The 27,233-nt window shown below is 42.0% G+C and overlaps 1 protein-coding gene across 6 annotated transcripts in view; it reads left to right on the forward strand.

Annotated features, from left to right (window-relative positions):
• Positions 1-27,233, forward strand: part of SGMS1 (sphingomyelin synthase 1) — a 293,995-nt gene that overhangs the window by 77,790 nt on the left and 188,972 nt on the right. For 4 of the 6 annotated variants that reach the window (XM_019937812.3, XM_019937481.3, XM_019937884.3 and 1 more), the window contains one exon: positions 15,425-15,513. The gene's annotated coding sequence lies outside the window, so the exon portion shown is untranslated. Of the gene's footprint in view, positions 1-7,821; positions 7,953-15,424; positions 15,514-27,233 lie in introns of all 6 variants that reach the window. The other 2 variants (XM_019937273.3, XM_019937343.3) reach the window with 2 other exon arrangements.

Here is a 27,233-nt window from a genome sequence, read left to right on the forward strand (position 1 = left end):
CCTCCCGGCCCTGGCATTTAGAAACCTGTAAGGACATTCGTGGTTGTCACAATGATGAGGGGTGTCTATATTATTAACGTTGAGCATCCCGAGGGTGTGGATGCTAAACGCCCCTTGGTCCTTGGGACAGTCGCACACAGTGAAGGATTGTCCTGTCGAGAATGCTGATGCACCGCCACGAGAAACACTGGAGCTCTTTGGGTTTGCCTGCATCTTGTTCAGTGCTTCCTTGAGAACAGACCCAGCATTTATCATCTGATGAATCTGCACGGCTTAATAGATACAGTACGAGCTAAGTTACTTACTGGGAAAATAAACAAATGGTTGCAGCCATCTTCCTGGCTGGCAGTTGTGCTCTGACAGTGGAGCCATCACTCCTCTTGGATTCTGCTTCGCCCTTCCCAGTGGTACATTGTGGACAAGAGTTATGACCCAGACAGTAATCCTGAACTGCTGCTACTGTTCCACTCAGGAAACACTCTGATGGAACAAGATACCACCGTCCGTTGTCCCGCTGGCACCTTGGTCTCCTAAAAATAAACAGGAGAGGGCTTCCCTGGTGGCGCAGTGGTTGAGAATCCGCCTGCCAATGCAGGGGACACGGGTTCGTGCCCTGGTCTGGGAGGATCCCACATGCCGCGGAGCAACTAGGCCCATGAGCCACAACTACTGAGCCTGCGCGTCTGGAGCCTGTGCTCCGCAACAAGAGAGGCCGCGATAGTGAGAGGCCCGCACACCGCGATGAAGAGTGGCCCCCGCTCGCCGCAACTAGAGAAAGCCCTTGCACAGAAATGAAGACCCAACACAGCCAAGGATAAATAATTAAAATAAATAATTATTAATTATTATTAAAATAATAATTATTAAAATAAATAATTAAAAAATAAACAGGAGATGCTAAGTAAATTGTTACATCATGAGGGGGGTGGGGACAGGGGATCCAATATTTTTTTATCACAGACACCATCCCAGGCAAGTGCTCTTAGCAGTAGGAGGGTTCGAGATTTGGAGGGACGTGTTCTGAGCTCCCAAACCTTCTGGAGTTATTTTGCCTGTGGATCAGAAAGCTACTGTGGGGAGGAAAAAAGTTTTGAACTAAGGATCAGACAAGGGTCCTGGAAAAGTTGCTGCTTCATATCAGTCATTCAGTTAGAGATATCAGAGAAGTGACAGATGAATACAAATTTAGGAACACAAAAGAGAGGGTGACATCAGATCTTATTTTAAAGGAGTAAGAGTTAAGCCAGAAAGCTTGTTGACCTAAGGATGTCCAATAGACTATGGGATTTGAATATCTTAAAACCGGATAATAATTAGACTAACAGTAAAGACAATAGGAACAGACTGGGGAAATGCAGCTACAGGAGGTTGAGAGAAATGGCAAACTAAAATGAGTCAGAGGGCTGGTTTTTCCCTTCACAGTCTCCTGTGACCAATTGAGAAACAGTGTGTTCTTCCTTTGACTCAGTGAGCCTACTTCTAAGAGTAATTTCTAAGCAAATGAGTAGAGCTTTGTTCAGAGATTCAGCTCTGAGTATTAGTGAGCATTGTTTGAAACTGAACATTGGAAGCAACCCAGATGGCCCCCCCAAAGAGCCTTGGATGAACACGTTATAATTCATCTATACAATGGAATATTCTATAACCATGACAGTGATATTGAGGAGAAATATTGACATGGAACAAAATGTATGAAAAATAGGCTGTAATAGAATATATAAGGTTAATGTTTCAATAAAGAAATATGTAAACATAGAGGGAAAAAACATAGAGGGAAAAAGGCATTAATCAAAATGTTCACTTGGAGTATCTTTAAGTGGTTGAATTCCAAGTACCTGGAATTCTTTCTTAGGGCTTAAGTACTTAAAATGTTTAATTTGAACATGTGTAATTATTTTTGTAATTAAAAAGTTTAATACAGTAAATAAAAACATGATCAGATTATTAAAGGGTGCTTTGTCAACCTGTTGTCCAAGTATTTCAATATATAATTATTTTTAAATCCAAACATTACTGGTAGTTCTAAGAAGCTGTTAGTCCCTCACATTTTATTCTGGATTTAGTTGATCATTAGCACAGAGGAAATGAGGGTTCTGATTATGAGGAATAAATGTGATTGGGGGTGAATTAAAGAGTGGGAAGAAAGAAGGGATATATCAGTATAGTTAAGAGGAACATAGTAAGTCTAATACTTTAATAATGACTACATTTGCCTGGTTTGAAACTCTGCCTGGGAAATTCCCTGCTAAACATCATCATACACATCATACATCATACACTCTTAGGGTGACTGGGGAACACCCACTAAGCCTGGGCTTGGCTCCCTTGCCCCAGGAGTGGCTGAATCAGAGATGTGAGAGCCTCAGGTGCTATAAGGTTTCCAGCTAAAGGCCTAGTCCATGGTAGGCTTCCAGTTCTCAGAGGTGAGGCCACAGAGCTCTATGAGTGAGTCAGCCCATTAAGAATTTAGGTCTTATTTAAAGGAAATACTTTGCAGCAGCATTTCTTAGAATATACTCTGTGGGACACTATTCTTAGGAGAAGGCTCCATGGGGGAAATCATAAAAGGAGGCGGGACAAATAGACTTGTGAAAGGAGACAGGTCAGCGTGTCCCGCAGCCCCTACATCCCCACTTGCATCTCGCAGTTAGTATACTGAGGCTCCAGGTGTCTTGCCTTAAAGACATCTTTTGGCTTTGGGTTAACCCTGAGTTTACTAAATTTAGTTAGCTATGGATTTTTTTTTTTTTCGCATGAGGATTTTAAAAAACTATTTAGGCGAAGATGGATATTCTTATATCCTCTTTTGTTCAGAGGACCTTCATTCTAGCTAGAGTTTAGAGCTGAGAGCTTTGAGTATACACTGTGGGCGAGGCACTTAGAGAAATACAGAATCTTCGCCACCCATGTGGGGTCTGCTCACTCTTCTGGGAACACTGTAAAGTGAGGCCTAAGTTCACATAATACTGAGCAGTGTCTGTCTAGGTTGGCGATCTGCATAGTCTAGGATTCTGCTTTCGTTGAAATCTCAAATGACACAGGTTGGCAAGAAATACATAATAATGTTAGTGCCTTGTCCCCTCTCTTCTAATTTCCCTTTGGTGAGTATATATTACTCCTCCTCCCAAAGTTTTATTAATAAAACAATGGGCATACAGTATTTCCAACCCAGTTCCTCTTGGAAGGAACAGGGGAGACAGGCTGGTAGTCCACTCTGCAGAGGAAGGGTCCCTGGCTGCCACGTCTGGCCGCTCTCTGCTCTCCCATGCTGGTGGGAGGAGGTCTGGAGAGCAGAGGGCCTTGTGAGCCAGGGATGACTCCTGCTGATGCCCCTCAGGACCTGGGGATCCTGAGGTATCAGGAAAGCCAAAGGGGCGGTGAGGCTGGGAGCTGATGCTTGCAGGGGCACTGCCACTTCCTCGGGCTGCTGGCACTCTGTTGCAGTGGGGACACATGAACAATTTTTTTTTTTTTTTACATAAGCAACTGTTTAAGTCTGGGGAGGTAACTCTGAGTTAAGATTTTGATTTCTTTTTTTTTTTCTTTTTTTCTGTTTTTTTGCGGTACGCCGGCCTCTCACTGCTGTGGCCTCTCCTGTTGGGGAGCACAGGCGCTGGACGCGCAGGCTTAGCGGCCATGGCTCACGGGCCCAGCCGCTCCGCGGCATGTGGGATCTTCCCAGACCGGGGCACAAACCTGTGTCCCCTGCATCGGCAGGCGGACTCTCAACCACTACGCCACCAGGGAAGCCCAAGATTTTGATTTCTTAAACTCCACTGTAGGGCCCCAAACTTGGGAGACCAGCAACATAGAGAGAGAGTATAGAAAAGAGATATTTTCAGTAAAAATTGTTTAGGCTTCTGATAAAAAAGACGCGCTATAGACCCTTTAGTAGGAGAACGCTCATCTTGTGAAGATGTGGCCAGTGATACACGTGGAGAAGCCACAGAAGTGCGAGTAATGATAACTCTGGACAGTGCGTCTATTTTTTTGACGTGAGAGCGTTGGTGATGCACCTCAAACAAAACCAGACCTCTGGGCGGTTGACTGGGGTCCAGCCCCCCTCTGAGGCACATCATGGAACCAGGCTCCCTTCCTCCAGCCCTGCAGCCCTCACCTTCACGGCTCAAAGCTCAATCACATCCTCCTGTGGCTCCTGTAAAAGGAAGTGGGCCAACCATGGGTTTTGACCCAGGGGATTAAAAAGTTAAACTTTTCTGAGTTTAGCGGAGGAGCAAATAATTTGTCCTGTTTTTGTCAAATGAGATCCATCTGGAAAATGAACTAGGAGAAAAATATTCTTGAAAAATAAACTTTTGATTAAAACTTTTTTTTTTCCCTTCCAAGGTGCCAGTAAAACAAAGTGGAACACATTACCCACAAGGCAATTTTAGATAAGAAACTAAACATTTAGATGCCTCTTCCTTTCTTTAATAATTCTACACTGATTTGGTTCCTGTCACAAATGTGGGTGAATAAGATAAATGATCCTGGCATGATCAGCAACCTTTATATTTTCTGTCTGCTGCGAATACTTAAAGCATAGACTCTAATTTTGAGGATGGAATGAACCTTAGAAAGTCAGTTTTTGCTGAACATCAGAGTGTAGATTAAAGATAACAAGGACACTCATACAAATTCCCAAGAACCTAACTCTTCAGTCACACCCAACACTGGTAAAGGGATGGAAAGGAGCATGAATATCATTCCTGCCAAGTGGTCTTTTTACTGACAGATGGGACAAAACCTCTCCCTCCCCATGAGTGATATTTTCACTGTGGTGCTCCAAACAGGCACCTCTTCTTAACAAATGTTTGACCTGTTTCTTGTGAATAGCCAGGGCACAAATAAAAAAGACTGGACATTTTAAAAAATGATATTTGTTGTTTTTAATGGTGAAAACGATTCATTCAGCAATGTCTGCATGCCTCCCATGACCTGGAAACTGTTCTAGTTGCTGTGGTTATAAAGGTAAATAAGAGAGGCATGAAAACATTATGCTGTCAACTTACTTGGTATATTTAACCTATTCCTTTCCTGTATATACATATTTTTATATTATATTATACTTAGAAGGATACTTTTGTATCCTGTTTTCCTCATTTAATATTGTATCTTAAGCATTTCTGCATGCATGTAATTTTTAATGGCTGCATACTGTTCTGTTTTGTGGGTATTTCACGATTTCTTAAACCATTTCCCTGTTGTTGATCAATTAGGTAATTTTGAATTTTAGTAGTAAAAACATGATAAACATTGATGTATAAAATTTTACCCTCATTTCTAATTATTTCCTTAAGATAGGTTCAAACTGGAACTGGGTCAAAGGGTATGAACACTTTTAAGGGTCTTGATACATGATGCCAAATGCTTTCTTGTATGGGGCAAAGTAGTCTTTTCACTTTATCCTCATTTCCTCATTAGCGTAGGGTTTTTTTGGTCTTTTTATTTAGTGCTGATGTATTAGAAAAAATTTTGGATTGGTTTTTCCTGGAAGATCTTGTTTTGGGGACCAACTTCTCTGTGACACCTTCCTGCCCGATGTGTTTTCAGTCATCTTATTTAGGACTTTTAAACTTGATAGAAGGAAAGGGTGTTTATTTCTATATTGTCAGTGCCTCCCTGAGTACCTTCTCTGAGGTACACGTTAATATTATACTCATAGTAAAAATATAAGAAACCACATGACAATGCTGCTGCATGTATTATATAAGCCATTGTTAAAAAAAGATGATCCTGGGGGGGTGGGGGGTAGGGGAGGGATGGATTGGAAGTTTGGGGTTAGCAGATGTAAACTGTTATATATAGAATGGATAAACAACAAGGTCCTATTCTATAGCACAGGGAACTATATTCAATTTCCTATAATAAATCATAATGGAAAAGGAAAAAAAAAAAGATGATTCTCTTTCTCAGTACCTAGGGGGAAAGACCTTTTTCTATTCTTCCTTTAATCAGAATTATGTGGCCTGCCTCATTTCCCTTTTTGCTCTGCCTATTAGAAATGTAGAAATTTTACTGTTCAAGTACACCAACAGCATTATCTTGTGGTTGGAAAATCAACTTCTTTCATTTCATGACTTTATATTTGTGACTTCCAAGTGCCTATGTATCTTTTATCGAACGTTGCCTCGAATCTTTCCTGCAGATGGGTAGCATGTAAATCATTTAATGAAATGAACTGCTAATGATGGTGTGATGATTTTAGATAAACAATTCATTTGGCTTATATCTTTAAGGTTTTTGGACAGAAAATTACATACAGTTTTAATTGGCTATAAGAAGGCCAGGGATTTTGGAGGAAACATTAGGGCCAGAAAATCCTGGTACAGCTTATTTAAACGCTGAAGCTGTGTATGTTTTTAGCAACCAGTATGATGGTGTGGCTGGTCATTAATTGAGAAACTTCTTATTTAACTAGCGTGCATTAAAGTAATGTGCAGTTTTTCATGGGGGTGTGATGATGCTTGAGGAGCATGATGACTATTTAAAGTACTTAGTACGTAGATGGGTTGTGCTGCTTTATTGCTTTAAAGAAAATAATGAGGATTGGACAAGGAAATTACAAAGGACTTTGGGAAAAGAAAGATCCTTCCTCACATGTGGGATTGAAATGCACAGCAGGCTTAGTCTTGCCCTCCTCTGCACCCTTCCACACTCAACTCGCTTTGCCAGAAGCTCTAATTGTAAGGTATTGTAATTATTTGTTTACAGTCTGTGTCTCTAGTAGACTCTAGTTGGCCCAGTCTTGGTCTTCTTTGTGTCAGCTATATCTAGCACAGTGCTAGCAGTAAATTTTTCACATATATGATTCATATTTCTGAAATAGCAGATTAGAAGGCATATTTTAGGCCAGTAAGTATTTCAAAATATTGGCAAGTATTTTGAATAGTTAAGAGGGGCTGGGAGGCATTTTTTGGCCCCCAAAGTTTAATACGTGTTCCTTCAAAAAAAAAAGAATCAGAAAATCTGAACTCCTAAAATCCTACATTCCTTAAAATTATTCAGTTGCAAGCAGCATTTTGGTGCTGAGTCCTGCTTGAATGGGCTAAGTGATCCTTCCTTGGGCAGCCCTTCTCACCTTTTCTCCCCTACAATTTTTTTTTTTTTTTTTGGCTGCGGCTTGGTTTGGGGGATCTATGTTCCCCGACCAGAGATTGAACCTGGGACCTTGGCAGTGAAAGCGTGGAGTCCTAACCCCTGGACTGCCAGGGAATTCCTTCCCCTACATTTTTGTATTGTTCTGGGCGTGAACATCACCCATATTTATTGAAGGCCTATGGTATACCCATCCGTGTGTTGTGCTGAGGATACAGTGGCGATCAAAATGTGGACTCTGCTGTCAAGGATGGAGTTCATATTCTGGAAGTATTAGAAGCAGACTCAAGTCTTAGAATTTATACAGGGAACTTTCTTGTTGCTTCCTTCTTTTTCTTGTGGGCGAGTTGACACATAGAAAACCACAAATAAGAAAGTTCGGGAGTCACTGATTTGACTATGTGCGATAAGGATCCTCTGCTATAAACAAAACGAGAAAAGGATATTTCAATATACTTCTTCCTTCTTTAGTCTCACCCAGACACATACTTTGTGCTGTGCTGTGGATGTTCATTTTCACAGTGTCCCAGCTCTAGAACCCAATTTGTTCTTGTGGAAATTTAGTCACTTTTGGAGAGCCATAGCCGTTTGTAAATCACGCCTCTCTGATAATGTTCCCAAGGCCATTATGACTAAATTGGGTGATAGAATGAGATCTGTAGTAGTATGTCACTTTGATGGGTGACATATCCTAACCTTTCAGTGATTTGGGCTTCTTTAAAGCACAGAACACACCTTGGGGATGAGAGTTGGATTACATGGAATGTTGCCCAGTGAAAGTCTGGCGGGTGCCAAAGAAATGCTCTGTGGAGTGACTGCCTGATCCCAAGATTACGTTCCTGCTTGCCTCACGGGTGAGTCTTCTAATTTTTAGCAACAGTCTCCGCTGCCTATTGTGGAGCCCAATCGCTTAGTCTCTGGGATGCTCAGAATCCGCACCTGTAAAATCTGGATCATTTGACGAGCCTCTGAGTGGTTCTGAAGACTCAGTGACATCTGTGAAGTGACTGTTGCGCGACCAAGAACAGAGTCGGCCCTTAGTATACAGCAGCCCCTCTTATCTCTTAAAATGGAAGGTTTTTTTATTCCCTAGCATTTAGAAACACAGGCTTATAATATTTTTAAGTTACGGTAGTTCATATTTATTCATAATGAATCCACAGTATACTTCAGATACTACAGATTGCATTCTTCTTGGTCTATTAACTTGGTATTGTCTACTTGGGGGTTTTTCCATATGGCTTAGGACTGAGTCTTGAAGCAAACCAGTACTTAATTAGTTAATTAATTAATTAATATTATTTTACATATATAGTCCTTAGTGCCAAGTATAGAATGAAGTTCTTTGTATAAATTATCTCATTTACTCCTTAGTGAAGACACTGAAGCACAGAGAAAGATCAAGTAATTTGTTCAAGGCTGTATTGGAGGACTTGGGATTGAAACCCAGGCATGTCTGACTTCTAAGCCCAGATTCCGAGCGCTCCTCTTTCCCTGTAGCACGTGTTAAATCGCTGAGAAGAGGGCCCTTCAGAGTGGCAGACACCAGTGCTTTATGGATGGCTTTCGGTCTGGTTGGTATCACGTGCCTGAACACATCATTCTGTAGTTAAAGGACTCGTACTCTGTGTTAGGTGTTAAGATAGCACAGCTCACTCATGAGCACTGCACTTTATTTATGTTCCTGCTGGGGCCTTATCATAGTCTGTCCTTGCTCTAGTTCTTAGTGGTCAAGTCTCGGAGGAGGCAATATATCGAGTGGTTAAGAGCCCAAGACTCTGAAATTGGACAGCCTGGAATTGAATCCCAGGTCTGTCAATTACAAGCTGTGAAAGCTGGAGCAAGTTACTTATCTCTGTGCCTTAGTTTCTCATCCATAAATTGGGAATAATAAATAGTATTTACTTTAAAGGGTTGTTGTGAGGATTAAAAGAGTACACACACACACACACACACACACACACACACACACACACACACACACACACACACACACACACTGCACTTAGGGTGCTTAGAACAGATCCTGGCACGTAGTGAGTATTCTGCAGTGTTTGTGGTTAATAATAAGATGACCGTGTTCTTTGAGCATAGCTATGGGCCATGTCATTTTTGTCTTCGTATTCTGCACAGGCCCTGCCCCAGTGCTCTACACATGGTGGGCTCACTGTGAAACTCTGTTGAAGGAGCGGATGGATATGGACAGGTGAAATGGTTGAAGGCATGACCAGTTCTTTTTCATCTTGAAGTTGTATTTGCCTCATTGACATAAACTATCTTGACTTTAATAGGATCAGAGACTGAATAACTAGAAGAGGTTGACCCAGGCAAGGTTAAAATTATTTGTCAATCATAATAGCTAACATTTGTTAAGTGCTTACTATGGGGTAGGCACAGGCTAAATATTTTATGATTAACTTACTGAGTCTTTCCAAGAGCCTCATGAAGCAGGTATTATCCCATTTTACAAATAGTAAGTCTTGTCCCTGTAGGTAAGAGGTTGGATTTTGAATCAGGCAAGACTGTGTGAAGCCCACAGCACAAGCAGAGCTGAGCTTCTGTCTCAGGTCTCCCTGAGCGATCTTTAGCCTATAGCAAAGCACCCAGTAAACAGTTGTGTTACCTGTTATTATTGCAACTTCTCTGAGGCAGAATCATAACGCCAATACTACTTGAATACAAATATGAGAGCTCCAAACATTGGTAATTATCATAGCAAGCATGTCATGGGTATGCAAACTACATATTCCTTTGTTAAAAATTCTGCCTTAGGAAAGTCTTCACATTGAAGCTAAACTTTTCATACTTCAGGTTAAAACTATTTTCTCTATGCTGTCTTTAGTGGGAATGGAAAAATGCTGTCCATGGCTCTCAGCAGGGTAGTGCTTAAAATGATGTTAAATGGTGGAGTCTTCCTTGTTTTCTCTTTCCTAGGTTAGACTTTCCCTGTGGGCTTCATACTTTTCATCCCTGTGGGTTTCATCTACTTTTGGTCCTTTTCTGTTTTGTTTTGTTCTCAGTTTTCTCTAGAAGTGTAGAGCCCAGCATTGGTCACTCTGACCCTGGCTGATATTAATTATGACCTGAAGTTGTACATCCTCCTTCACAGTCAGGGTCTGCGATGTGAAGACGCCTCCCCTGTGTGAGACGATGCATGGTACTGAAACACTCATACTGTCTGCTTTACACTGTGCCATTTGGGGGGCAGCTGGTCATGGGAGTCCTGTTCATGCCTCCTTCGTTAGGTCCCCAATCCACAACCTGGGGCCAGGAATGAACATACTGGACCAGTGACATGCAGGGCCCAGATGGTCTACAACAGGATTTTGCCCATTCCCCAGTCCTCACTTACTCAACTTGCGTGCTAGCTAACATGGAGCATCGATCCTACTGGTTGTGCAGTATACGAGCTTCTTGAGAATGGAATTGATTTAATTATACAAATATTCCAGATTCTGCCCTGTGAGAAGTCCTTTTAATCTTTGACCTAATACATTTTTTTGTTTGTTTCTTTTCTTTTTTTTTTTGGCTGCACCCCAGAGCATGCAGGATCTTAGTTGCCTGACCAGGGATCAAATCCTTGCTCCTGCAGTGGAAGCGCAGGGTCTTAACCGCTGGACCGCCAGGGAATTCCAATTTTTGTTTGTTTCTAGTAAGAACATCCTTTTCCATTTCCCCCACTACTTTTAAATACCTTTTGCTTGAGCCATGTGTATATTCCTGGATTCTTGAAATTGCTGGTCCCCTATCTTGATGAAATATTTTGTTCTTTTATGAGCGTCACAGTTGATATTAGTTTATGAGTGACTTTACGGCATCCTCTTCTAAAGAATTCTGATGAGTTTCTCACATCTTACTCTTACCCTTTTAATGCTGTCACAGGGTCATCATCTGTTGCCATTCTGGGCCTTTCCCTGGAAACACCAGTTATACTGTCAGTTTTTCAGTTAAATATGTTAAGTACTGTTTATAGAAAGCCTTTAAGCTCTTTGGCCCCACCCCTCACTGGCTGTGTGGCATGCGGGAGGCTGTTGACCCTCTCCCCTTGCTCATCTGCAGGGTAGACTGTTAACAGCTCCTACCTACAGAGGTGGTGTGAGCACTCAATGAGATGGTGTGTGCTAAGTGCCCCTAGTGCTTAGCATACATAAGCGCTCAGTAAACATTGTTATCATTGTAAAGGTTAGCACAGGTGCAGTGAGGATACTAAGGTCGAGGCACTAACCCAGCTTTGAATGGTGATCGTGACATATTTCCCAGAGGTTGTCAAGCCTCAGTGATTTAGTCAAGAGAAGAAAGGGAGGAAGGGGTCTTTCATGAAGGGGAAACGGCTCTTGGGTTTTCATTCACGGGACATAGCATGTTGGGGGGGGATGACGGGGAAAGCTGAGCAGGGAGCAGATCGCAGAGGTCTTTCTTTGGGAAGCCCAGGGGCTCTGACTCTATTCCTGAGAAAGGGGAACCACTTGATGAGAGCGCTGGACACATGCTGACTTGAGGAAACAGAGCTCAGCAGGGTCCACACGGAGACGCTGAGACCTGAGAAGACTGATGTAAGAGTCCCCCGAGGATGGGGAGTCCTGCGCGGTGAGGCAGGCAAATGGACAGATAAACACTGTGTTTACATCAGACGCTCGCCTTTAAGTTCTAGGGGGCCTGGAGTAAAACCGAAGAGAGGTGTAACTTCCATGCACCGATTCCTTTAGAGAAGATGAATTAGATGGGCGGCAGTGTGCGTGTCCAATATGGAGAAAGTCTGCTCAAGAAGTAGAAAGGGGTCGTCCCCCATTCTGCCTGGTGCGCCGTGGGGAAAGCTGCACGTGTGCACGCGCCCGTGGCTCAGATCCACCGGCATGTGCAGGGAAAGGCCTAATCTCCATTTTCCTGTGATGGCAAACTCCTCTTTTCTCACAGCATGTGAGAAGAAAATACTGTTCTTGTTTGCCAGTTTCCTTTTGATTAACTTTGTATCTGGGGTTGCAGGTTTTCTTTTGGACTACTTTTTCTCTGATTATTTTCTCACCAGTGGTTAGAAGTGGAAATGGAAATATGCCAGAAAATGATTTATATGAAAAGGAGTCTTCTCCTCACCCCTAAGTACATGCACATAAACAAGAAAAATAAAGAATAGCAACTAACTTTGGATTCTTTGGCTAGACTATAGTGTTTTATTTTGCCATTTGGAGGAAGAGTTATGGAAATAAAGGGAAATATATGTCAGAGTGATAGCCAGCTGGCTATCTGAAGTGAGTATCAGCTTTCCGGAAGGAACAGAGACACTTTCTTGTCATTTTATTTAGAATTGCCTGACTGCTAGAGAGCGTTTTTCTTGCCACAGTGCTGCAGTAAAAGTAAACACATAACGTTTCTAAGAAACAGATTGTTAGTTTCTTTGAAATGTTTAAATAAAGAGCATTTGTTACATGCTCCAAGTATTTGATTCTTAACTCTTCCCAATAGAGCAGCTCTGTGTCCCACAAGCATCACTTAGTGTTGAAGGCACCAAGAGAAATAGAGAGGTAACTGGTACTGGACTTGGCCCTCCTTCAGTAAACTAGAAAACTGGACAGTACACGAGCCAGTTACTGTCAGTCACGGGAAAACAGGCAGCCAGGACGTTGATCCTTGAGAGAAGAGAGTCACATGAGGTGAGACCCACATTTGCCCTAGTTTTCTGCTGGAGCGTATTCCCTGTTCCCTGCATTCCCTTCCTGGGGTACCAGGAGGGGGAGCCTGTTACAGCACGGTGGGTCTCCAGAGTTCAGGGCTGCTGGAGAGGCTGGAATTAGTATGGCAGGCTACTGGGGAGGAGGGAACTATGAGAGGGGAACCCAGAAGCTGAGATGTGTATCCATACAGGGTGAGACCTAGCAGAGAGCAGCTGTTCCCAGGCAGGGAAGAGAATGGCCATAGCAAGGTTCAAGCAGTATGGAGAGAAATGGAGAGTTCTGGGCTAGCCAGGGTGGAGAGACCTTGCTGAGCACCTTAACCATTCCGAGACACCGGAAAGACCATGCCTTATGATTAAGGGTCATGCATTAGGACCAAGGACGTATCTCAAATAGACCTATCTTAACCAATTATAAAACCAAGCCTGACGGAATTGAGAGGATCTGCCAGTGATTTAGTTGCCATCAGAACCAAACTGAACACCTCCCAGTTGTCAACCTTATAACAGAAAAACATGCAAAGAGGCAGGAAAATGTGACTCATTCAAAATGAAAAGTAATCAGTGGAACTAGACAATGCCTTTCAAACAGGGTTATCCTAGATCTTGGTCTGTATAACACCATTCTCCACTGAAAGGACCCAGGGCGTTTAGAGAAATGTCTGCATCTAGGGCAGAGATAGAGTAAGTACAAGATGAGCCTAGAACTTTTTTTTTAATGTCAGAAAGTAAGGAAATAAAAGTAGAAAAAAAAAAAAAATGATGGGGGCATGTCACAAAGGTAAAGGAGCCAGTTTAAAGGGTCGCCCACTGGCTAAATCTGAGACAGTTTGAGCACCAAAATTATTAAGTACAGTGATAAATTATAAATTGTTGAAAAAGTAGGACTTCATATATCCTTACTGATCATAAATTGACAAATAGATGAACAAATAGTGTAGACTGCTGAGTCCTGGATGGTAATGTGGAGGGAATGCTGGAGTTGGAACCATGAGCATGTTGTAGCCATGGTAGTAAAGTTCAGATCAGGCAAGGGTCACCAGTGGATGCTAAATCTAGGGGGACATTTTGATGAGGGACAAGATATTTGCATGGTCTTAAAGTGTCTCCCCACAGATTACTTATTAGATGTAAGGGAAAAAATAATAATTTTTCTTGGGAGAAATTGGACAGCACCTTGGCTGGGTGATCAAAATTTATATCGCCAGGGAGGGGCACATAGACTTCACATGCCTTCAGCTATGACACCAGGAGAAGAAAACTCTGTAGTTTTCTGCCTGATAATGCATAGGCTGAATTGAATCATGAGGAAATGTCAGACAAGTCAAAATGGTAATGTTTTATTAATATAAAAAAAGGGGAGGACTATATTCTTCTAAAGTGTCAGTGTCAGTGTCATAAAAGATAAAAAAGAGCTGTGTGTCGCAGATTAATGGCAGCTAAATATAATACCTTACCCTGGACTGGATCCTGAATTGGAGGAAAAAGAAATGCTATAAAACGCATTATTGGGTTAATTGAATATGGCGGTCAATTAAAGTATTGTATCGATATTAAATTTACTAAGATCAATAACAACATTATGGTTTTGTAAGAATATCCCTATTCTTAGGAAATAAATTCTGAAGCTTTTAGAGCCATGAAGTATGAAACTTATCTCCACGTGGCTCAGAAACAGAAAAATGTTAAGTGAGGAACTTCCCTGGCGGTCCAGTGGTTAAGACTCCGACCTTCCACGGCAGGGGGCACGGGTTCGATCCCTGGTCAGGGACCTAGGATAATGCATGGCGCGCGGCCAAAAGAAAAGCTTAAAAAACAAATGTTGAGTGAATGTGTGTGTCTGTAGAGAGAGAGTGAATGATTAAGTATGTACGTTAAATGTTGTTAGCAGGTGAACACAGATAAAGAGTACATGGCAGTCTTTGTACTATTATTATTCTACAACTTTTCTCTAAACTTGAAATTATTTCCAAAAAAGAGAGAGAGAGAGAGAAATAAAGCCCAGCAACCATAACTATGACTTAAAGAGAAAAGGAGGGTATGTGGAAAAGATACATGTGTTTCTTAACTAACTTGGTATGGATTTTCTACCCTCTGTGTTGTCTCTGGTAAATAAACGTTTAATCCTATGGCAGTGTCTTTGTCATTCAGGAGGCAAAGCCGTTTCTATATCTGTTGCTTAAGACACTATATCTAGTGGAAGAAGAAATAATAATACTGCTTTTCAAATTGAAACCATTATATCATTTGGTGCCGTGGAAGAGTTTGGAATAAGGAGTCATAGAAGTGGTTCGAATTCCTCCTCTGATACTTGCTGGCTGAATGATCACTGGAAAGTTCCCTAACCTTTGGGAAATTTGGCTGCTGCATTTTAAGATAATACTTGCCTAGTCTCAATATCTTACAGCTCAGATGAGAAAATGCATGTGAAATCTCTTTGTAAATAATGATGAATTCTTCTACAAACATTAAATTACTATTAATAGTTTCAGTTAAAGAAGAAAATTGGCTTAGACCAAGGTAGAGACTTTCCTTAATTCAGGTGGCTTTTCTTCCTTTTAAATGTCAAGATTGATTATACAAGAGAGTTTCTTTCCGCTTGGACCCTCGGTTCCTTCTGGTTGCCTCCTTTCTAATTTCCTGCCTTTATTATTCCAGGCAAAGCTGCAGTGACCGAAGGAGTTGTGGATTTTCTGAATTTCAAGAACAGTGAAGTAGGAGATAGCAGAGAGTGTATAAAAGAACACGTAAGTCAAACTCAGTGTTTCATCCATTCTCAAACATCTTGTGGATCTGAAGTTCCTCAGGATCTCTCCTGCTTTGTTCTGAGATTGTGCGTGAGGCGCTGAAGGATGGAGGGATCTTTGAGGTCTTCAGCTTGCCCAAGGTCAAAATCAGCCAAGGAAAGGCCAATGTGGTTTGGGGAAGGAAGGGGAAAGGATTGAAGAGGCCAGCTTCCTCATTGGAAGAGGAAGGCAACACAGGCCAGGGTGGGAGAAATACGTAAAACAAAGGGCACAGGAAACAGTCTGCCTGAGTCACTGGAAATGACAGAAAAGGGCCCTGCCAGATCTGAAGTTACATAAACCAGGGAGGAAGGCTCCAGGGAGGCCTGGGGGAGTCATTTCCTTTACTCTGGAACTGCTTTTGATTGAGACTCCTTATCTGGGAAGATTACAGTTGTTAGGTCTTCCCCTTCTCTGGAGTTGAAGAGTCTAGGCCAGTGCTTGTCAGAGAATCAATCTGAGATGAGATGAAGAGCTTGTCCTAGAACATAAACCTGGAAACTTCTTCACTGAGAAAGTCTTGCTACCAAAAGTAAAATTCAGCTGAATTAAACAGTGTTCTTAGTGTTGATAGTTGATTTCCATTCTGGAACATAATTACTATGCCCATGTATATATCCAAACAATATATTGCCTAGTTTTACTTGTTTTTAGGCTTGATAAGAATGGTATATTGCATGTAATACTCTGCAGCTTTCATTTTTTTTCGCTCAGTTGAATTAAGATTCACTTGTTACATTAATGGTACTAAATTAATTTTTATTGTTAAATAAAATTCTATTCTGAAAATCTATCATAGTATCTATGATAGTTTCATAGTTTATCTGTTGCTCCATTTCCTTCCAACATGTGGTATTTTGTTGCCGTTCTAGTGAGTATAAAATAGTATATCATGTGGTCTTAATTTACATTTTCCTAATTAATGGTGAGATTGAGCATCTTTTTTTTTTAAGTGTCCTTTGGAGAACAGAGTTTATGACTGTAATGAAACTTTCAGTCTTTTCTTGCATGGCTAGTGCAGTTTTGTTTGTTTCTGTTTTTTTTTTTTTTTTGGTTTTCGTTTTTGAAATGTAGTCTAACAGTCTCTCTTTTAACTATGTTGCAATTTCATTGCTAACCTTCATTCTCTTTTTTTTTTTTTAACATCTTTATTGGGGTATAATTGCTTTACAATGGTGTGTTAGTTTCTGCTTTATAACAAAGTGAATCAGTCATACATAAACATATGTTCCCATATGTCTTCCCTGTTGTGTCTCCCTCCCTCCCACCCTCCCCATCCCACCCCTCCAGGCTGTCACAAAGCACCGAGCCAATATCCCTGTGCCATGCAGCTGCTTCCCACTAGCTATCTACCTTACTGCGTTTGTTACTGTGTATATGCCCATGACTCTCTCTCGCCCTGTCACAGCTCACCCTTCCCCCTCCCCATAACCTCAAGTCCGTTCTCTAAGAGGTCTGCGTCTTTATTCCTGCTTTACCCCTAGGTTCTTCATGACATTTTTTTCTTAAATTCCATATATATGTGTTAGCATACGGTATTTGTCTTTTTCTTTCTGACTTACTTCACTCTGTATGACAGACTCTAGGTCTATCCACCTCATTACAAATAGCTCAATTTCGTTTCTTTTTATGGCTGAGTAATATTCCATTGTATATATGTGCCACATCTTCTTTATCCATTCATCCGATGACGGGCACTTAGGTTGTTTCCATCTCCGGGCTATTGTAAATAGAGCTGCAATGAACATTTTGGTACATGACTCTTTTTGAATTTTGGTTTTCTCAGGGTATATGCCCAGTAGTGGGATTGCTGGGTCATATGGTAGTTCTATTTGTAGTTTTTTAAGGAACCTCCATACTGTTCTCCATAGTGGCTGAACCAATTCACATTCCCACCAGCAGTGCAAGAGTGTTCCCTTTTCTCCACACCCTCTCCAGCATTTATTGTTTCTAGATTTTTTGATGATGGCCATTCTGACTGGTGTGAGATGATATCTCATTGTAGTTTTGATTTGCATTTCTCTAATGATTAATGATGTTGAGCATTCTTTCATGTGTTTGTTGGCAGTCTGTATATCTTCTTTGGAGAAATGTCTATTTAGGTCTTCTGCCCATTTTTGGATTGGGTTGTTTGTTTTCTTGTTATTGAGCTGCATGAGCTGCTTGTAAATTTTGGAGATTAATCCTTTGTCGGTTGCTTCATTTGCAAATATTTTCTCCCATTCTGAGGGTTGTCTTTTGGTCTTGTTTATGGTTTCCTTTGCTGTGCAAAAGCTTTGAAATTTCATTAGGTCCCATTTGTTTATTTTTGTTTTTATTTCCATTACTCTAGGAGGTGGGTCAGAAAGGATCTTGCTTTGATTTATGTCATAGAGTGTTCTGCCTATGTTTTCCTCTAAGAGTTTGATAGTTTCTGGCCTTACATTTAGGTCTTTAATCCATTTTGAGCTTATTTTTGTGTATGGTGTTAGGGAGTGATCTAATCTCATACTTTTACATGTACCTGTCCAGTTTTCCCAGCACCACTTATTGAAGAGGCTGTCCTTTCTCCATTGTACATTACTGCCACCTTTATCAAAGATAAGGTGTCCATATGTGCATGGGTTTATCTCTGGGCTTTCTATCCTGTTCCATTGATCTATCTTTCTGTTTTTGTGCCAGTACCATACCGTCTTGATGACTGTAGCTTTGTAGTATAGTCTGAAGTCAGGGAGCCTGATTCCTCCCCTTCATTCTCTTTGATTGAAGTTTTTGTTGATTTGTGTTCTCATTCAGTATTTTTTCTCTGTTCATTTGGAAATTATGCATTTTCTTTCTATTCTTCTAATGATTACCCTGAAAGTACACTGTGTACACTTAATAGTTTTAAAGTTAATCAGTAGTTAAGGTCCTCTTATCCCCTTCCAGAATAATACAAAACTCATAGGACACCTAATGAAGACTGTGTTATTCTGTACTTATGTGTTCTTTTCAGTCAGTTCTGTTATATGTTTCACCATACAAATTAGACAGTTGTTATTAGAGATAGTATTTGTTTCACTTTATCTCTGTGTTTACTATATCTTGCTTCTCTTCCCTTCTTCTGTCCTTTGCCTTTTCTCTGGTGAGATTTGCCTTCTTTAGAATTTTCTTTCCTTAAAATATTTTGGTGGTAACTTCTCTCAGTTTTGATTTATGTTAGAATGTCTTTGTTTCACTCTCAGAGTTCTTACCTGACAGTTATTTTTCTCCCAGCATTGTGAGTGTATAATATACCATTCCACTGTCTTATGGCTTTCAGTTTTGCTGTTAAATCTGTTAATCTTTCATTTGCCATTCTTTAGTAGATGATTTGGCTTACTTATTTGTTGTTGGATTACTGCAGTTTCACTACAACATGTTTATGTACAGCTTCCTGTTTATATTTGTTGTGATTTATGTATCTGTGAGTTCGCATCATTCATCAGCTCTGAAAATTTCTCAGCTATTAATGCTTTGAATACTGTCTCTCCTACATTTTCTCTATTGTCTCCTTCTGGTTTTGATTAAATAGATGTTAGGACTTCTCTTTATTCTTCATGTCTTTTAATTCATATTGGATATCTTCTTCCTTGTCTTTCTCTGCTTCATTTGGGTAATTTCTTAAGATTTAGCTTTCAGTCCAGTAATTCTCTCTTCAGCTGTGTTGAATCTTTTATTTAACCCATCCACTGAGTTTTTAATTTCAGTGATTATATTTCTTCATTTCTAAAGGTTCTTCTGCTGCTGCAAACCTGTGTGAATATTTTTTGATGGTGTCTTTTTGCTTACTCATTTTCTTTTTACTCCATCTTTCATCTCTTTAAACAGCACCAAACTGAGCTATTTCATATTCTGTATTTGATAATGCCAGTATCTGAAATCTTTGGTGATCTAAATCTGTTTCTGTGGCTTGTTTCCTAGTGTGCATGGTGAATTTTAATTATGTATTTGTTTGATAATTATATCTTATTTGATATAAATTTTTTTGGCTTTTTTGATAATTATATCTTGGAATCTTGAGATCTTACGTCTTGAAATTTGTGTTTGTACTAGGAGCCAGGAGGATGCTACAGGACCAGGACCACTTTTGTTCCCTTTGGAATTCCTGGTTTCAGGTTGGGCTTTCCCCACCTGGCTGAAAGCTAAAGGTCTAGATGCCCTGTTCATTTCATTGCTGGTATTTGTAGTTGTCTCCAGGGTGACTGCTGCTCTCTTCTTTGATTAGGTTTCAGTGCACTGTTCTTACCATAACCTCTTGGGATTTGTTTCTCTACCTGGAGCTACCCAATGTGTTAGAAAGTATTTTTTTTTTTTTTTTTTTTTTTCGGTACGCAGGCCTCTCATTGCTGTGGCCTCTCCCGCTGTGGAGCACAGGCTCTGGACGCGCATGCTCAGCGGCCATTGCCCACGGGCCTAGCCATTCCGCGGCGTGTGGCTTCCTCCCGGACCGGGGCACGAACCGGCATCCCCTGCATCAGCAGACGGACTCTTAACCACTGCGCCACCAGGGAAGCCCTATCAATTTTCTTAAATCCTTTAAACTTTACATGGTAAATGACTTTATTTCACCAAGGGACTGGAAAATAATGAAATACTGATCTCTTTGAAAGCCAGGTAAACCACATCTGTATTCATATCACATACTCTATCCTTCCACTTTTGCCTGGGTTCTTTTTCTAGTTGATCCATTGAATATTTACTTCTTGGAAGTTGGAAGAAGACAGTATTCACTACTTTTAGAATAACTCATAAGAACAGAGTTCTAGTCTATTTTCTGTTAAAGTGTCATTTTTCTTTCTGTCTGGTATCTTAGATAATGTGGATCTCTGCCTGCAGATGGAGAGTAGAGAAAATAGATGTTTGCTGTTGTGAATAAGGGACATCATCTCTGTAAACTCCATGACCTTACATTCTATATCCCCTTAATGGACATAGAAAGCAGCTTGAAGTTTTTGGTCTATAAAATGTTAACTTGCCTTGTGCTTTGGCACATGAAAAAAAAATTATTTCAAAATAGATGTCAACTGAGAATGCTGATTTAATAGTTTTTTAGTCATTCTGCAGCAGAAACATCACCTGTAGGCAATCATACCTTTTCAGAGGCTACACAGATTTGACAGGGGTGTGTGGATTAGGATTTTGTGACGACAGTGATAATGTTAGGAATGTTTCTAATCTGCAAAATCTTTGTAGGTTACAGGTTGGATTTTTGTAATACTAGTGGAATCCTAGAAAAAGCAGGCAGTGAAAACATTCCCAGGGAATGCTGAGCTCTGTGACTAGAGATTCTTTGAGGGACTGCCTTCTGTTGGACCCATACTTTCACTTGGAAGATATAAATACCAGATAATTCTGTGGCTTTTCCTCCCTTGGATAACAAATTCTAATGAGTGGTTACTTACTCTGTGTCCTCATATGCTTGGGTTATTGGCTGGCAGTTCAGGTACTACTGCTGGTTTGGCTTAGTTAGCTGAGCAGTCTAGAAACTTCAGCTGGAGAGCTGGGAAAGAGATGAAGTAGAACTGGAGAAGTTTACCAGGTAAGGCCAGTGGTTCCTGAGGAGGCCCTGCCTGGCCTTCTACGCTGGAGAGCCATCATTCACAGGTGCACACTGCATGGGTCTGATTACCACCACCCCCAGTTCTGTGGCCTGGGCCAGGCAGTTCATTTGGTAGAGCAAGAACTGGTCCTTTGAGCCTCCCAGTTTTCCTCTTTTAACTGTAAATATGTATGATTTGGGTCATTAGCTTGATTTGAACACAGTTCACCTGAGTGCAGTTTCTTTCCTGCTGCAAAATTGTGGCTCTGGTCGTATCAAAAGGGTGCAGAGGGACAGCCCAAGAACGTGGTCTTTCAGGTGTCCTTTTCAGTTAGGCCGTCAAAACTGGGGCTTGGCAGACGTTGTCGAGACGAGTGACCATAAATCTGAGTTTGGTCACCAGGCCCCGTCACGTGATCCAGAGCTGTGTTTTGTTTCACACGCTCCCTGGGTCTCATGAGCTATGGTCCTGATCGTGCTCCTCTAGATGAAGAACAGTTACCTCTCTCAGGCTCGGCACTGGAATACTTGGCCATTTGTAACATTTTCCTCCTTTCTCACGTGACGTCATAAATTTGTGTATTTCTAAAGAAGGTTTTGAAAAGTAAGATTGTTTTAAAAACCTTCTCCTCCAACCTGCCTTCCCTGTTGCTCACCAAGTTCACATCTGAATGCTTGTTGTCACGCCCTTTGTCTGATGCCTGCAAACATGCTCACAAAATTAATTTTTATTTGCCTTTGTCTCAGTCCGGGTGTTCAGGGTGGGAAGCACGGCATAGAGGGAGCCGTACGAGGTTCATCAGTAGCCGGAACACCTGGCTTCAAGTTGAATGTCTGCTTACAAGCTGTTCGGCTTTGGTTAATCACTGAGCTTTTCTGTGTTTTAGTTTTCCCACCTAATCTATTCATATGCTGGAGCAATTGGTTCTCAAATGTTTTGGTGTAAGGACCCTTTATACTCTTAAAAATGATCGAGGGACCCAAAGAGCTTTGCTTGTATGAGTTGTAGCTAGCATTCTGTGGCAGGCAGAGAAATAGCCCCCAAAGATGTCTATATTCCTAATCCCCAGAACAGATGCATATGTTACTTTACATGGCAAAAGAGACTGTATGTGTGATCATTAAGGATCTCGAGGTGAGGAGATTATCCTAGATTATCCAAGTGGACTCAAGTGTAATCAAATGAGTCCTTTTGAGGGAGGCAGTGATCTCCGAGAGACAGCAGTGAGAGGTGGCTTGAAGCGAGGTCTTAGTTCCCGGCCCAGGAATTGAACCTGGGTAGCCTGGATGAAAAGCAGAATCCTAGCTGCTGGTCCACCAGGGGCTAGAGGCTAGAAGCAAAATTCTCCTGGCCCCTTCCCCCATTGAAAAATGCATTTCTCAAGGAGGCAAAAACCGTAAAAACAGGTAAAAAGTTTATTATTAGAGACATAGCACAACAACAAGTGGGACAGCACGCAGAGAAGCAAGTTTGTTTAGTTAAGACAGAAGCAAGGCAGAGATGCACACCCGGAGAGAAAGGATGTGGGCGTCCTTCCTAATGAGGGGTAGTGCAGTTAAAGAGGCGGTTAAGTCACTTATGTAGGTCAGTTCTTCCGGGTCTTTGTTTACCTTTGGCCAATTATCTGGTTTCTTTTTCCACCTGACCCGCCCTAGCCTCCCCAACATGCGTGCACAATTTTTTTCCAAGATGGATTCCAGCCCAGAGGCTTGTGGGGGGCCTTGGCATCACATATTATGGGGTGGTGCCCCTTCCTTTTTGACCCCCGAAGAGCCTTTCTGAGCAGGTACAGTGTCTCCTTGGCCCCAAGGATGGGAAATATGTGACCTGTTGATCCTTTACGCAAACAAGGGTTAGCCCCTCTCTGTCCCTGCCATGACTGTTACCTTAAAGCAGGGGTCCCCAGCCCCCCCCCCACCCCGGGCCGCACAGCAGGAGGTGAGCCGCGGGGCGAGAGATGCTTCATCTGCTGCTCCGCCTTCCTCCCCATTGTGGCCTCCAGAAGCTGGAAAAGGCAAGGGACACATTCTCCCCTGCTTCAGGAGGAACTCAGCCCTGCTAATGTCTTCATTTTAGCCCTGGAAGGCCCGGTTTTAGACTTCTGACCTCCAGAACTATAATTTGTGTCATTTTAAGCTATCTATTTGTAGTGATTTGTTATAGCAGCAATAGGAAACTAATGCAAATATTTTGTTAGAAATTAAAAGTGAGAAATTTTAAAAATATTAATTTATTTTAAAATAATAAACGATCGCAGGTTAGCATAAATTACTTTTTTTGGGGGAAAATAACTATTTTCCAACTATTAGTGAGAAGACTACCACTGCTATACATTTTTATAAATCTCTTTTAATGTCTGGCTTCATAGAAAGTACCTGAATTCTCGAATTAGCTTCTGCGTTCAGTCTGTTGTGGCATAACGTGTCATGTACCCTCTGAAAAACTCCCCCGATACTCACAGAGAAAGAACATTAACAAGGCAAATATCATCTTAATATTATTATAAAAAATAGTTTTGGCCTCATGGATTACCTAAAAGATAGGCCTCTTGGGAGGACCCCACTTGGAGAACTTCTGGGCTAGAACATAGCCACATGGCCACACCTAGCTGCAAAAGAGTCTGTGAATTGCTTCTTATTCTAGGGGCCAATTTTAAAAAGTGAGGGTTCTGTTATTAAGGAAGAAAGGGAGAATGGATATTAAGAGACATTTTGCAATTTCAGATTCTTTTTTTTATATATTTTTAAATTTTATTTTATTTTTTGAGTGTGTTGGGTCTTTGTTGCTGCGCGCGGGCTTTCTCTAGTTGCAGCGAGTGGGGGCTACTCTTCGTTGCGGTGCATGGGCTTCTCATTGCAGTGGCTTCTCTTGTTGCACAGCACAGGCTCTAGGTGCACGGGCTTCAGTAGTTGTGGCACGTGGGCTCAGTAGTTGTGGCTCGCCGGCTCTAGAGCACAGGCTCAGTAGTTGTGGTGCACGGGCTTAGTTGCTCCGCGGCATGTGGGATCTTCCTGGACCAGGGCTCGAACCCGTGTCCCTTGCATTGGCAGGCAGATTCTTAACCACTGCGCCACCAGGGAAGCCCTCAAATTCTTATTATATCAAAGTTTGGTACCCGTGGTGGGTAGACAATTGCCAAAATGTTGGTTTCCCTTCTCCTTGTCCTCACATTAGCTGGGAAAAATGGGCATTTCACTTAGACTGCATCCTTTAGAAATACCTATGAAAGGGACTTCCCTGGTGGTGCAGTGGTTAAGAATCCACCTGCCAATGCAGGGGACATGGGTTCGTGCCCTGATCTGGGAAGATCCCACATGCCACGGAGCAACTAAGCCCGTGTGCCACAACTACTGAGTCTGTGTTCTAGAGCCCACGAGCCACAACTGCTGAGCCCGTGTGCCACAACTACTGAAGCCTGAGTGCCTAGAGCCTGTGCTCTGCAATGAGAAGCCACCGCAATGAGAAGCCCCCGGATTGCAACAAAGAGTAGCCCCCGCTCGCCGCAACTAGAGAAAGCCCACGCGGCAACGAAGACCCAACGCAGCCAAAAATAAATTAATTAATTAAAAAAAGAAAAGAAAGAAATACCTGCGATGGAACACAATGGCATATAGGTGGAGTCATAACTGCAGAGAATTGCATTTTTAGCATTTGTAGGTTAATTATATGAAATATCTTTTGTTTGGTGCTCACAGGCAGCTTTTTGATGTCATGTTTGGGTCTTTTGAACTTAACAATGTGCTTCCTTTCCTTGGGTGGGAGTACAGTTGCAAGTGAAATGCGATTTCAGCCCAGCTTTGATTCATAGTTGTTCTTTATGGGTTTGAAAGTACAAGGGAAGTGACATTTCCTCTTGGTCATTTTGTAAGCAGTTCCCACTTCTCCCTGGCAGCATCCTGTTGCTGAAGAATAACCCAGTTCCAATTTACGATGTGAAAGAGCAGTTAGGAATATTTGTGCTAAAGAGCTTATAGTTTAAAAAAACGTATATAAATACAATAAAACTGTTGGGGCTTAAGTGGCATGATTTGGAGCTTAATATAAAGCTTAATACTGATCTCATTAATTGATGGTATGCGTTTAAGGCATTTTTAGTGCCATCCTCATCTTTAAATCAATTATTGTAATAGCTTTTGGGTGAATGAGGACTTAGGAGGTATTTTAACATCCCACATACGGTTATTTCAGCCTCTGAGGTGGGAGAAGCCTTGGTGTCTTTCACACCGTTGATTGTCTGTTTCCTGACTGAACTGATTGAGAAGGGAGTTTTGGGTTTGGGTTGGGAGTGGGTTGGAGAAGAAGCAGAGAAGGTAAATTTAGAGGCTCAAGCACTTGGGGAAAACGTGTGCCTGGTTGGAGGCCACGCTGGGGTAAGTACTGTGGACAAGAAGAATGACGCCTGCCGTTTTATTAAACAAAGGATGTTGTGGCCATAAAGCCATTGGCCACTGCAGCTGCCCAGACCTCGTACCCTGAGGGGAACTCAGGATGGAAAAACACAGGCTGCCAGCCATCAAGCCACCAGCCATCAGGGTGCAGTTACCCCCATGGTGCACCCTGAAGGGAATTCAGGATGCAGAAGAATAGGAACTGGCCCTAGATAGTTAAGATGCATATCAAAGGAATGATTTCAATAAGCCCAGACTCTTGCATCTTCCCCATATGTAAATTAACCTGAGATGTCTGTTTTTTGTGATTAGTGTAATCTTTTGATGTTCAACTAGAATTTTTTTTTTTTTTTTCCAGTAAAAATTCCTGTATCTTCTGGCTCCTCCCTTGCCTCTTTGAACGAGTTCCTCAGAGCTATCTGCGAGGCTGCCATCCCGGGCTATAGTCCTCAGTAAGGTTTCCGGATAAAACATAATTCTCAGCTTTTAGGCTGTGCATTTTTTTTCAGTTGATAGTACTCTGGGGGCCAGAGAGGGTCATTGCAGTGTCTGGTGACCTTTCTGAACTGGAGCTGAGAAGGGCTGTTTTCCTCACTTTGCTCTCTTCCCCAGAGGCCCCTGAAAACCACCCAGTGGTTGCCAGTTTCTCTAGTACCTTGTGGTGTACAGTGTTACCAGGAATTGGGTTGAAACCCTGGTTAACACAGAGTGCAAACGAGTTTTTGTAACCTGAACTTGCGGGACCGAGACCTGCCAGTTCTAAGCATACTGCATCTGGGGAGCTCAAAGTTTTTAGCAACTAGCATCGTAATGGTAGCACTTATTACCCATATATGAGCATAATAGAAAAATTGTGAGCAAAACTGATAAGAAGGGTATCCCTATTAGTTTTTGAATATATTTCACATCATCACCTGGTGACTCTCCGAGCTGGCTGCCCCTGAGAAGCGTGGCTGCCCGTGGTGCCCTCCCCTCTTTAGGGGGTTTACGCTCATGTCCACTCCACGTATCACCCTGGTCTGCCTTGGGGTGGCAGAGGTCAAGGTGCTGGTTAAGAGAAAGTCTTGGTTAAAAGCCATGTGGTCATTTATTGCAGCAGCTAGTGATTTTGCAAACATGGGCTAGAGTAGTTTTCTGATACTTTAAAATAAGCCCAAAACAACTGTTTTAAGATTGCAAAACAGTGAGTGTTTTGATTTGTCAGTTCCTGCATTTACTAATCACTGAATGTACAATTTCTCTGTGTAAGAGGCTCCACTAGTGCAGGGCCAAGAGCAGTGCCTTATTGTATTTTCTCATCAGCTCTTTAGTGGGCCTGGAGACTTCCTGGCCTCTTGGCTGGCTCAGGAGGCATTTCAGGATTGTAGCCAGCACTCCCAGGCCTTCAGACACAGGTCATTGCCTTTTGCACAGATGGCCCCAGGGTGTTTTGGAAGCCATGTGTGACTTTAAGGAAAAGATTAGAGTCTCTCTGGAAAGAGGCAGAAGCATGTACTACGAACTAGCTGCTTTGGGGAATTTTTTTATTCTCTTGCTCTCAGTTCTTCCTGATTTCCCGGCTGAGTCCCACAGCAGCTTTTGCACATGCCTACTTCCTTTTTGAATTCCTGGCCTCCCCCCCGAGCCCAGCTCATGGCACATGCCCTCGGAAGCAAGTCTCGGAGAAAGAGCCTGCCCTCTCCCTTCTTCCTCTCCACCAGTCTAGCTGCCGTTTTCCCGGCAAGTGTCATGCTGGGCTGGTCCTGAGCTTCAT

This window comes from Tursiops truncatus, chromosome 16 (assembly GCF_011762595.2).
Source record: "Tursiops truncatus isolate mTurTru1 chromosome 16, mTurTru1.mat.Y, whole genome shotgun sequence".
NCBI lineage: Eukaryota > Metazoa > Chordata > Mammalia > Artiodactyla > Delphinidae > Tursiops > Tursiops truncatus.